This window comes from Garra rufa, chromosome 17 (assembly GCF_049309525.1).
Source record: "Garra rufa chromosome 17, GarRuf1.0, whole genome shotgun sequence".
Classification (NCBI taxonomy): Eukaryota; Metazoa; Chordata; class Actinopteri; order Cypriniformes; family Cyprinidae; genus Garra; species Garra rufa.
The window spans coordinates 25,372,054-25,382,712 of NC_133377.1; the positions used below are offsets into that span (position 1 = coordinate 25,372,054).

A 10,659-nucleotide genomic window follows, 5' to 3' on the forward strand; every position below is an offset into this window, starting at 1 on the left:
ATCCCAGTCGAGGAATACGTGTCTTATCTAGAGAAACGATCTGCCATTTCCTAAAAAGAAATGAACATTTATATATTTTTTCCACCACAAATACTTGTTGCATCATGTTGGAAAGGTCATGCGTGGTTACTTCTTCATCTGTGTACTTCAAAAAGATAGAGTAGGGCAAAAAACTCCATCTCATTTTCTCTTCCAACTTCAAAATCGTCCAACATCATTTTACCTTTTTTGTAAAGGCGTTTGACTTCCTTTGCACGTTCTATTTGTAAACGCTGGGTCAGTACTTCCTTCTGTCATGTGTGTGATTATGTAATGTGTAGAGGGATAAGACCCTTATTCCTCGGCTGGAATCACTGGAGTCCACTATGTGGAGAAAAATCCTGGAATGTTTTCATCAAAACCCTAATTTTATTTAGACTAAAGAAAGAACGACATGAACATCTTGGATGACATGGGGTGAGTAAATTATCAGAAAATGTTCATTCTGGAAGTGAACAACTCCTTCAAGCAACTGAGCATATTTTGAGGTCATAATTTGCACCCTAGTCTTGAAAAATAAAATAAACAAAAACAAAACAAAAAATCTGCGGAACACCTCAAAACAGCCACCAGGGGTCAGTACCGGCCAAGAAACGTTTTCCGGTATTAAGAGACATCCAAACAAGCGTGGCTCTGCAGTGAGCAGTACTTGGGGGGTACCTGATACCGTTTACAACATAGCTACGAATAGTCTGAATATTTTATCACATTAATATGTTTGCTGCAGTCAATTACCAACGCGTTTTTTCTAAGGAAATGCAAACTACTATTAGTAACTTTTAACAAGACTAAAATGTAAGTGCCACCTGCAGTGGTCGAGACAAGTCATGACATTTAACAGCTCTATTTAGGTGTTAAAACCTCAGTATTGTGTGAAGCATTAAGCAAACAAATATAATTTCCCGGAAACAACTTGAATATGTACAACTGTGTACAGCTCTATGCTGAGAAGAGGTGGAGTCGGGCTCGCGCTTCGCTTGGCTCAGAGTGCGCGCGGAATTCAGCCCTTCCGGACACCGCGCGACTCGAGCAAGCGCATCCGCGGCCGGCTGAACGCCGCACGGACTCTTGTGTCTGTCTACCGTTCATATGAATTCACACTGTCCTGCCTGATCCACCTCTGTCACTACAGTGTTAGAGATTCATAAAGGTAGGAATGAATTACTCTTGCCTACTCATTTTCACTTACTAGCAGTTACTTTTGTTAACAATAAAAAAAGTAAAAAAGTATTTTTACTTAAGTGCCAAAGGTCAGTGAAAGGTTCATGTGAGATGATGTATGAAAAATTAACTTTTAGTTTAGTGACGTAATCTCACAGACGCGGGTGTTAACGGGAATTAATGCTTTGTTTAGTGATGCGTTTAAGTTTTGAGTTGTTTAATTGGTTAGTGTGTGTGTAAGTGTGTGTGTGTTTATGTATTTATGAATTTATATGTATGTGTGTATATATATATATATGTGTGTGTGTGTGTGTGTGTGTGTGTGTATGTATGTATATTTTGATTGATGGCAGCAGAGATTAACTGTAAATAATTTTCAAGAGTGCAGTTCAATTGGTTTAGATGGTGGAAGCTTTTAGTTCCCCTAGGGAGTCTGCTGACTACTCTTTCTACACAAGTGATTGACAAACAAGGTCAAGACACGTTATGAAGGGTGAAAGAGAGAGCTGAGCTGATCTGAAACCTCTAAATGAGTTGGATGGGCAAAGGAATCAGCAGCAGGTGCATTAAAGTGTTTTTGCAGTGCATTCTTTACTCGGCTTAGCTGTTTGCCTTAAGCAAACCATTTGTATTTGGTAAAGCTGTGTGAATGAACTGAATAAGATGCAGAGCAAGATAATGAGAACACAAAAATGAGAAGTTCGCTGCTGTGGTTTCAAAGCTTCAGTCTCTGACGATATATATCGAGATGTATGTGCCTTTCAGCCTAATTTGATCTTGTATTGGTCTTTTCTCACTGTGCGTTTGTTATACCACTTCTGTCATTTTGATTCTTCAGTTCATTTATTAATTTTGCTGTATGTTGAGAACTATATCAAGCTATATTCCTCTTCAGTTTGGCAATCTAAAGATAAAATAGCAAAGGAACGACTGAACTAATAATGGGAATCATAAGCGCCCTTGCTGTTGAACTCGTCTTTTAAAATCATTATGTAGTTTGATATTAAAATCAATTAGCAGTAAGTTTGTCCTACAGCAAAAAACAGAATGGAATGTCTCTAGGACTAGATTAGGCCATAGGCTTCATCACTTCCTGTTCTGGACAAGGTCACTTCCTGGCTGCTCTCCCCTGGCGCTATGGGAGGAAGTGGGTGCGGCTGTCCGGTAAAATTGTCCAAAATGCAACATGGTAAAACTGACCAAGTTGAAGTCTCCGATACACATTTTAGCTAATTTTTGAATAACTTAGTACTGACGCGTCACCTGTTGTTTTTGTGCAGGACAGTTGTTAGAATAAGATAATCAAGTGTACTAAAGTAATTACATTGTATGCAAAGGTTTCTTGTCTGATTGATATTGTTTCAGTTCAGTGAGTTAAATTTCGAAACCTTCCTTTCAGCTGAAAAATGCAAGGCCACAAATGGTTTCATTAGAAAGAAGTGATTGAGTTTTCTGATAAACAAAAGTACAAAAATTTAGTTTTAATACTGGCTGTTCATAAAAGGCCTGTTCGTGGAATCTCACTCTGGAGGAAATTGACATCATGTGGAAAAAGGAAGTAGCTGTGTTTGTGACACCTGACTTACTGTTTCCCAGGACACACTTTGCTATTGTCTTCCCTCTCTCAGCCTCTTTACCACTTTATCTCTCTGTTTGTCTCTAATTATGGTCTTGTATGTGTGTGTCTACTGTACAGAGGCTCATGTTTGTCTACTTGCATGCACTATATGTCTGTTGTTTATTTGTGTTTCCATTAAAATTTTTTGTGTATATGAATGTGTGTGTGAATGAGTGCATGTGCGTGTGTGTGTGTGTGTGTGTGTGTGTGTGTGTGTGTGAGAGAGAGAGAGAGAGGGAATTGCAGTGTGACAGCTTGTTTCCCGGTGTCCTATCATTCCAGTTCCACTCACACAAGACTTCCTGTTGGAAGGGGGAGGGAACTTCCTTTCCAGAAGAGTAGGAGAAGTGGGGAAAAGGGAAAGCGAAGAATGAAGGAGCTGCAAGAAATGAAATAAAGAAAAAAAGGATGGTAAACCTAAATCCTTTTGTGTGTGGCGACCTGTCATCATATAAGATAGTGGGCCTAAAAAAGAGAGAGCCTTTTCTATTTGAATACATTTTAAAATTTAATATATTCCTGTGATCAAAGCTAAATTGTCAGCATCATTACTCCAGTCTTCAGTGTCACATGATCCTTTAGAAATTCACTGTTCATAAACATTTTTTATTGTTATCATTGTATACATGTTTTGGGGGAAAGAAATTAATACTTCTATTTAGCAAGGATGCTGTAAATTGATCAAAAGTGATGATAAAGACTTATAATGTTACAAAAGATTTCTATTTCAGATAAATGCTGTTCTTTTGAGCTTTCTATTCTTTCTATTCATCAACATGATAATAATAATGATCAACGTTTTTTGAGCAGCAGATCAGAATATTAGAATGGTTTCTGAAGGATCATGTGACTGGAGTAATGATGTTACAAATTCAGCTTTGAACACAGGAATTAATTACATTTTAATATATATTCATATAGAACAGAGTTATTTTAAATAGTAAAAATATTTCACATTTTTACTGTTTTTGCTGTACTTTAGATCAAATAAATGCAGGCCTGGTAGACTTCTTTAAAAAGCATTAAAATCTTACTGTTCAAAAACTTTTGACTGATAACCCATATACATTCAGCATCTTTGTTTGACATTTTAGTTTTTCTCTGATAAGAAATTAATCAAAAAAGAGAAAGAGAGTTCTTATCCACTGAAAACTTCACAGGAAAGGTGTGTCCATGTGTTTGTGACTGAAGTTTCTTCCAGTATGTTGCAAGGTGTTAGGGTGGGTGGAACTGATAAATTTCATCATTTACAGTAGCCTTCATAACTGCAGAGCATCTTTGTCCACTTTTCATCATCTTCCTTCCACTCCCCTATGCAAGTACAATCATAGTGAACTATCACCATTTAGGTGAAGCATCTCGCTCCATCTAGAACTTAGAAAGGTGATGCAACACTCATCACACGACCTGAATACAAGCTTATGAGGTTGTTTCAGATCTGATTATGGGCTTTGCTCTAGTGACAGACTAGATGGTCTTCTGCATTTGCTGTTGGTAAGCCCTCAAACCCTCAAATGCAACTTCCTCTTATCAACACAGCTGTAAATGCTACGGTTGCTGAGAATGTGAGAGGACGCTGACATTTTGACACATTGAGCTTGCCAGTTTGCAACCCTGGGTTCTTTTACATTCTTTAAGTTTTCACAACCTTCCAATTCTAGAACAACTTAGAGATGTATTGTTTGCTCATTCATCTTCTATTGTTTGTGTAGTTTATTCTCTAGTTAGGCCTATAACTTTTTTCATCCACTTAACTAAAAGAAAGTTTGGTCTTTGAACTGCAATGTTTAAAAGACTTAAAAGTTTTTAAATGCCCTCATTTTCAGCTGTAGCAATGTGTTTTTGGTTGTTGTCGTTCAGATAAAAAGACTTTGCCACTACATTAATTTTTTTAGTTGACGCGTGACTGATGGTGCTAGAGCATGTGTGTGTGTGTCAAACTTATTTTAGAAAAAGAAAATGTGGTGTCTCTGTCCTCTGGTCTAGAATATATTTAAACACTGAAAGTAGCCTGCCTCTTCTCTTCTGCTGAAATGGCTTCCATCTAAAAGAGTGAATCGCACAGCAAGCGAAGAGACGTGTCTTTGGTTTCCTCTTTTTAAATTTAAAGAGTAAAATGAGACTTTCGCTAAAGTTTTACTGCTTCTCAGATATTTGAAAAAGAGCCCAGCGCCTCTGATAATATTTAGAAGCGTTCTCAACAGCATCTGGGCTCTGAAGATACCAAAGTTTGCAATGAAGGCCAACTTCACACTAGAGCTTTTGGTGCGGACCCGTGTCCAGTTCATTTTGTTAAAGTGATTATCAAACCTAGTTACGGTTCATGTGACCCAGGGGTCCCCAAACTAAGGCCCGGGGGCCGAATGCGGCCCGTCCCCACATTTAGACCGGCCCTCTGAACAATGCCAGAGATATATTTTTGTTAATGTGAGCCAAATCATCACAATTAAAAGAACCAAAGACTTAAACTACTTCACTCTGTGTGCATTAAATGTATTTAATAGACAAGTTTTACAATTTGAGTTGAATTACTGAAATAAATGAACTTTTCCATGACATTCTAATTTACTGAGAAGCACCTGTATATCTTTTGAAAAGAAATGATCATTTGTCTGTCTGGTGCATAAAAAAATAAATAAACTATTCTAGCATTAAAAGGTATAATAAATACAGGTAAAACCATAATAAAATAATAATAATAGTAGTCCAGCCCATGGAATTTTCTTTTATAAACCGACCCGGCCCCCAATTAAAGAAAATAAAATTATGTGGCCCGCTCAGAAAAAAATTTGGGGACCCCTGATGTGACCTATAGTGCACTTTTCAGTTGGAATGAAACCAACAGACTTGTGGAAGTGAACCACTGACCTGTTGGTGACATAATTAGCATCTTTTCATGCTTTGTGTTGCGCTGCTTATTGCATTTTTCATAGGTGCTTATCTCTGCCTTTCATAGAGCATATTGCATTCTTCACATCTGTAATTATACACTTGTGGCAGATAAGCGCAAGTGCCATTCTGTTTGTGGTGTGGTGGTAAAGAGAGAAATGAATATGATATCAGTATGATAATGGATTCTTTTAAACTTTTGCCTAGCTACTGTGGTAAAAAGTTACCACTAATACACACAGCGGTATCTGCTAAAATTGTACTTTTAGGCATACAACAGGTTGTCCCTGAGGCGGTACTTTAAACCAACAACTCTGTACGCTTATCTATCCCTAGTTGGTACATTAGTATCTTAGAGTAGTAATATAGCCTTTAAGGCCTATCTTCCACAAGTTGATATGATTCTTTAGGGTCTTAATGAAAAGTTTATAACATACCTTGGTTAAAATTTTTCAGTGGTAAAGATTCATAAAAATACCGTTATACACACTTCTTCTGTAGGTGAAGCTGGTTTACAAATTATACATGTGAACACAGATGCATTTATGTACATTGTCCGGCACATTTCCTTCAAAAATGAAAGTAACCTTAATCCTATGCGTCTTCAGCAGCTCAAATGTCGGGAGTAAATGACGACGGCTATGTTCATTATTAAATCCAACAACAAAACACCTCAATTGGAGACATTCTTGTCTTCCCCTGCTCCGCAGTCGACACAATAGCGGACAGTTCACAGCTCACTCGGGGCAGGTGTAAGGTTAGACGACCATGTCAATCAACTATCGTTGGAGAAGTTTTGGTTTATGTGACCTCACACAGCCAAGAAGCTAAGAATGGCTTGATTTGAAAAAGAGGATATTGTTTATAAAGATTTAAAAAATACCACTGGGTGGATTTTTATCATTATAGGGTGGTTGTGTACACAGTGAGTGAGTTTTGCATCTGATGACCCTTTTAAGTAGTTCTTTGAGGCTTTTAGGGGTAGGTTCACCCAAAAATGAAAATTCTGTCATTAATTACAATTACATGTTGTTCTAAACTTGTAAGACCTTTGTTTATCTTCAAAACACAAATTAAGATATTTCTGATGAAATCTAAGAGCTTTTTGACGCTGCATAAACGGAAACGCAACTGACACATAGTAAAGTAGTAAGGACATCTTTAAAACAGTCATAATATCAGTCTTCAACCTTGTCAGTTTTCAACCTCATTAACACGCCTCGAAGGCTGACAGGAAAGAGCAGAAATTGTTAAATAAAGAGGTTATTTTTGTGCACAAAAAGTATTCTTGTGACTTCATAACATTACGGTTGAACCACTGATGTCACATGGACTATTTGAACGATGTCCTTACTATCTTTCTGGGCCTTGACGTGGTAGTTGCGTTGCTGTCTATGCAGGGTCAGAAAGCTCTCGGATTTCATCAGAAATATCTTAATTTGTGTTCCGAAGATGAACGAAGGTCTTACGGGTTTGGACGACATGAGGGTGAGTAATTTATGACAGAATTTTCATTTTTGGATGAACTATCCCTTTAAGTCTCCTAAACTCTAAAAAAGAGTCAACTTTTCTCTTGGTCCTTTTGTCATAATAAAAAGACCGTAGACCAATCTTAAAATAAAAAAAGCAAAAGATGGAAGTGTTTACCATAAAGTGCATTTCTATGGCTTTAGGATGTTTTGATTTTTTTTTTCTGTGCTCAATCCAGTCTTTGAAACTTTTCTCGTTTCTCTCCCCTAGCCTGCTCTCCCTGTATTTCCAGTTTTCAAAACCAAAAGAAAGCTTTATAAACAGGAGCTGCTTTTCATTACTTACACATGTGCTCATTTGCTTTTATTCACTTGTGTCAACAGCTATTCTCTTTTGTGGTCAGCTGTTTGATGAAACCAGTGTTTGTTCAGTCCTTTCCAACAAGCATTGAGTTTAAAAAGTGATCAAGAATCTTTCTATCAGTGCAGATTGAATTACACATGAATATCTGAACACAAAATAAGATATGAGTACAAGACGTTGTCCTTACTTATAATTAGGGCCCGAGCCCAGAATGGGCGAAGGCCCTCTTGTTTTCCTAAGGATTCTTTTTTTTTTTTTTTTTTTGTTAAATCTTCCGGGCACTTAAGGGGGTCTTAACATGCTCAAAAACTCTTGAAAATTTGCACACACGTCGGAATCTGCGGCCATCAGGACGCCACAGAGGCTGGGACCCGGGCGTGGTTCAGGGCCTCTACAGCGCCCCCTTAAACACATTTAGAAAACGATGTACTGCGCACACATACTTACAAATATTTATATGAAACTCGGTACACATATAGATCTCACTGAGCCAAACAACTTTTGTACTCTATGTCATGGGCTCCACCCAACAGGAAGTGAGATATTTAGGGCTGTGTAAAAAGCGCATGCTGTGGAATTTGATATACTCCTCCCAGGATTTCCATGGGATTGTCACCAAACACGGTCAGCATGATCTCAAGACATTGGGGACGCTAAATTGCGAGCAGATTTTTGATATCTCGAACGGTTTGGCCGTGGCAAGGCGACAAAGTTATGGCGAGAAATGAGAAACAGGAAGTGTCTAATAACTGTTGCACACATTGCCTGATTCTGATGAAACTTTCATCAGTTTGTTCGTTTTATGATGCCGATTACATAAACGTAACTATTATGAGACAAAGTTATAGCGCCACCAACTGGCAGCAGGAAGTGAGCCATTTTCAAAATGCTCTAAAATCAGCCTCTTAATTTTACTCGATTTTCTTCAAACTTCATCAAAGTAATGTCAAAACACGGCCGATGAGAATATGTAAAGGGGTCGATGATAAATCAAATGCTGTTGCCATGGCAACGTGTCAAACTTTAAAATTAGGTTCCTGTCTTTTCGAGACAGATAACATGCTTAGAATTTCATGAAACTCAACACACACATCAATATTAAAGATAGTTAGACATAGGGGTGGGCGATATGACCTAAAATTAATATCACGGTATTTTTCATCTTTTGAACGGTGACGGTATAATATCACGGTATTACTTTTTTTGGTACATTTTGGGAGAAGTAGCCTGTCCTGTCCCTTTAGTATGTGAATAAAGTTAACATTTTTATAATTTAATAAGTAAATGGTAGGTATCCTTATCAAAAAGAGACATGGGAGAGTATTATGCATTCTCAACATATTTATTTTGCAAAAAACCTAAAGATCTTACTTAACAGTATACAACAAAACGAAAATAATTTTTTATTGAAATTTAATTTCTGCAATATTTAAAACCTTTAAATAACTGGGGGAAATCAACCCATAGCAACAGTTTAAAAGTAGACCAATTCTGTGGGGAAAAACGCGGACTTAGCAACCCTGCATCCAACACGAGCTGCTGGAGTTAATGTCATTGCACACATGAGTAGGAAATTTCCGAGATTTTTGCACGTTAAGAAAAATACAGGTTATGTTAATCGAGTTTACACACTGCCTCCGAAACTTTCGCATTTTCGCATCCATAATAAGCATTTTGATAAGGATGGCGAATATGAGAAAACTAAAAAAAAAAAAAAAACGCATTAGAAAATCGGACTCAGTGTACAATGACCTTTAGATTTGAATGATCACGGGTCGAAAGTAAAGAGAGATGACAAAAATAGACTGGAGGATTTGCTGCAATCTTGTACTCACTGACAAATATCTATTATAAGATGTGCTGCTCCCTTTACACAGAGTGTGCGTTATCGCAAAATCGAAAGTAAAAGTAAACAGCGCGAGCACTCAGTTAAAAGCGATTTCTATACCCTGCATATTGAAAGTGCGAAAATGATATACAATATTAGTTCGCCTCGCGCCCGCTCAATTTGTGATCCGCTGTATAAATCCTTCGGCCGGCCGCCAGGAAAAGTCCCGGTCGTCCCGATTGCCACTCCGCCCCTGGTATAGGCTACAGGCCCGACCTTTCTTCACGATGTTTCACCAGCCGTTTAATGGCCACTCCCCTTTTACCTACCACGTGCAAAGCTGATACGAATATGTTTTACTTTTTTTATTTACAACAAGATATTTAGTATAAGGACAGGTATTCAGACCACAACTGAACGTTTGAAGAAAATGTAATGCCTTATTATTTAGAATTAGCTATTATTGATGTAAATGCAGCCGTTCGAAGCACATGATTTATTACGATATTGACGGTATTAGAAAATCCATGTCGTGGCGCAATGTCACACCGGTGCTGACTATGACACCGGTGTACCGCCCAGCCCTAGTTAGACACTGGCGAAAGGTCATAAATGGGTGTGGAGCAGGCACTCTATAGCGCCATCTTTTGATAAAAGTTGGGGGGTTAGTTTTACCTACAGTCACCAAACTCTGTACATATATTGGTCTCATCAATCTGGACAACTTTCTAAATCAAACTCATTAGCTACGACCAACAGGAAGCCGGCTATTTTGATTTGAATGTGGATTTTTGGAAAAATCTAGCTGTAAACAAATTCACACTCCTCATAAGAGCTACAAGCTGTTCACACCAAACTTTTTTTAACATGAAGAGAATATTCTGAAGATGCTAAATTGCGAGCGGATTCGGGATTATCTTGAACGGTGTTGACGTGGTGATTTTTTAAAGTGATAGTAAAAAAGATAAGCATAATTTTTTTATATCTCTAAAGTGCAGCATCCAAACCCTTTAAAACTTTTTTCACACAGAGAACTAGTCATTCTGAGCAAGTGCTGTTAATATCATAATTATACAAGCTTCTATGAATTAAAGAAAATTAAAAAAAGAAATCAGAAACCTGCTCTCACTCTGGCTGACTGTCTGTCTGTGTGTGTGTTCAGTCACTACAGAGTGACTGAAGAGTGACTGCAGGGGGGAGGGGTGAAAGGGAGAGAGGGAGAGAGAGCAGTGACACATGCTGCAGACCATCTTTGAGGAACAAATGCACATATATGTAATGTAATCTACAT

At 37.9% G+C, this 10,659-nt stretch overlaps 1 protein-coding gene across 6 annotated transcripts in view; it reads left to right on the forward strand.

Annotated features, from left to right (window-relative positions):
- The first annotated feature begins 1,054 nt into the window (after window positions 1-1,054).
- The window catches only part of yrk (Yes-related kinase), a 28,925-nt gene continuing 19,320 nt past the window's right edge, over window positions 1,055-10,659 (forward strand). For 4 of the 6 annotated variants that reach the window (XM_073821270.1, XM_073821265.1, XM_073821269.1 and 1 more), the window contains exon 1: window positions 1,055-1,189. The gene's annotated coding sequence lies outside the window, so the exon portion shown is untranslated. The remainder of the gene's footprint in view (window positions 1,190-10,659) is intronic. The other 2 variants (XM_073821268.1, XM_073821267.1) reach the window with 1 other exon arrangement.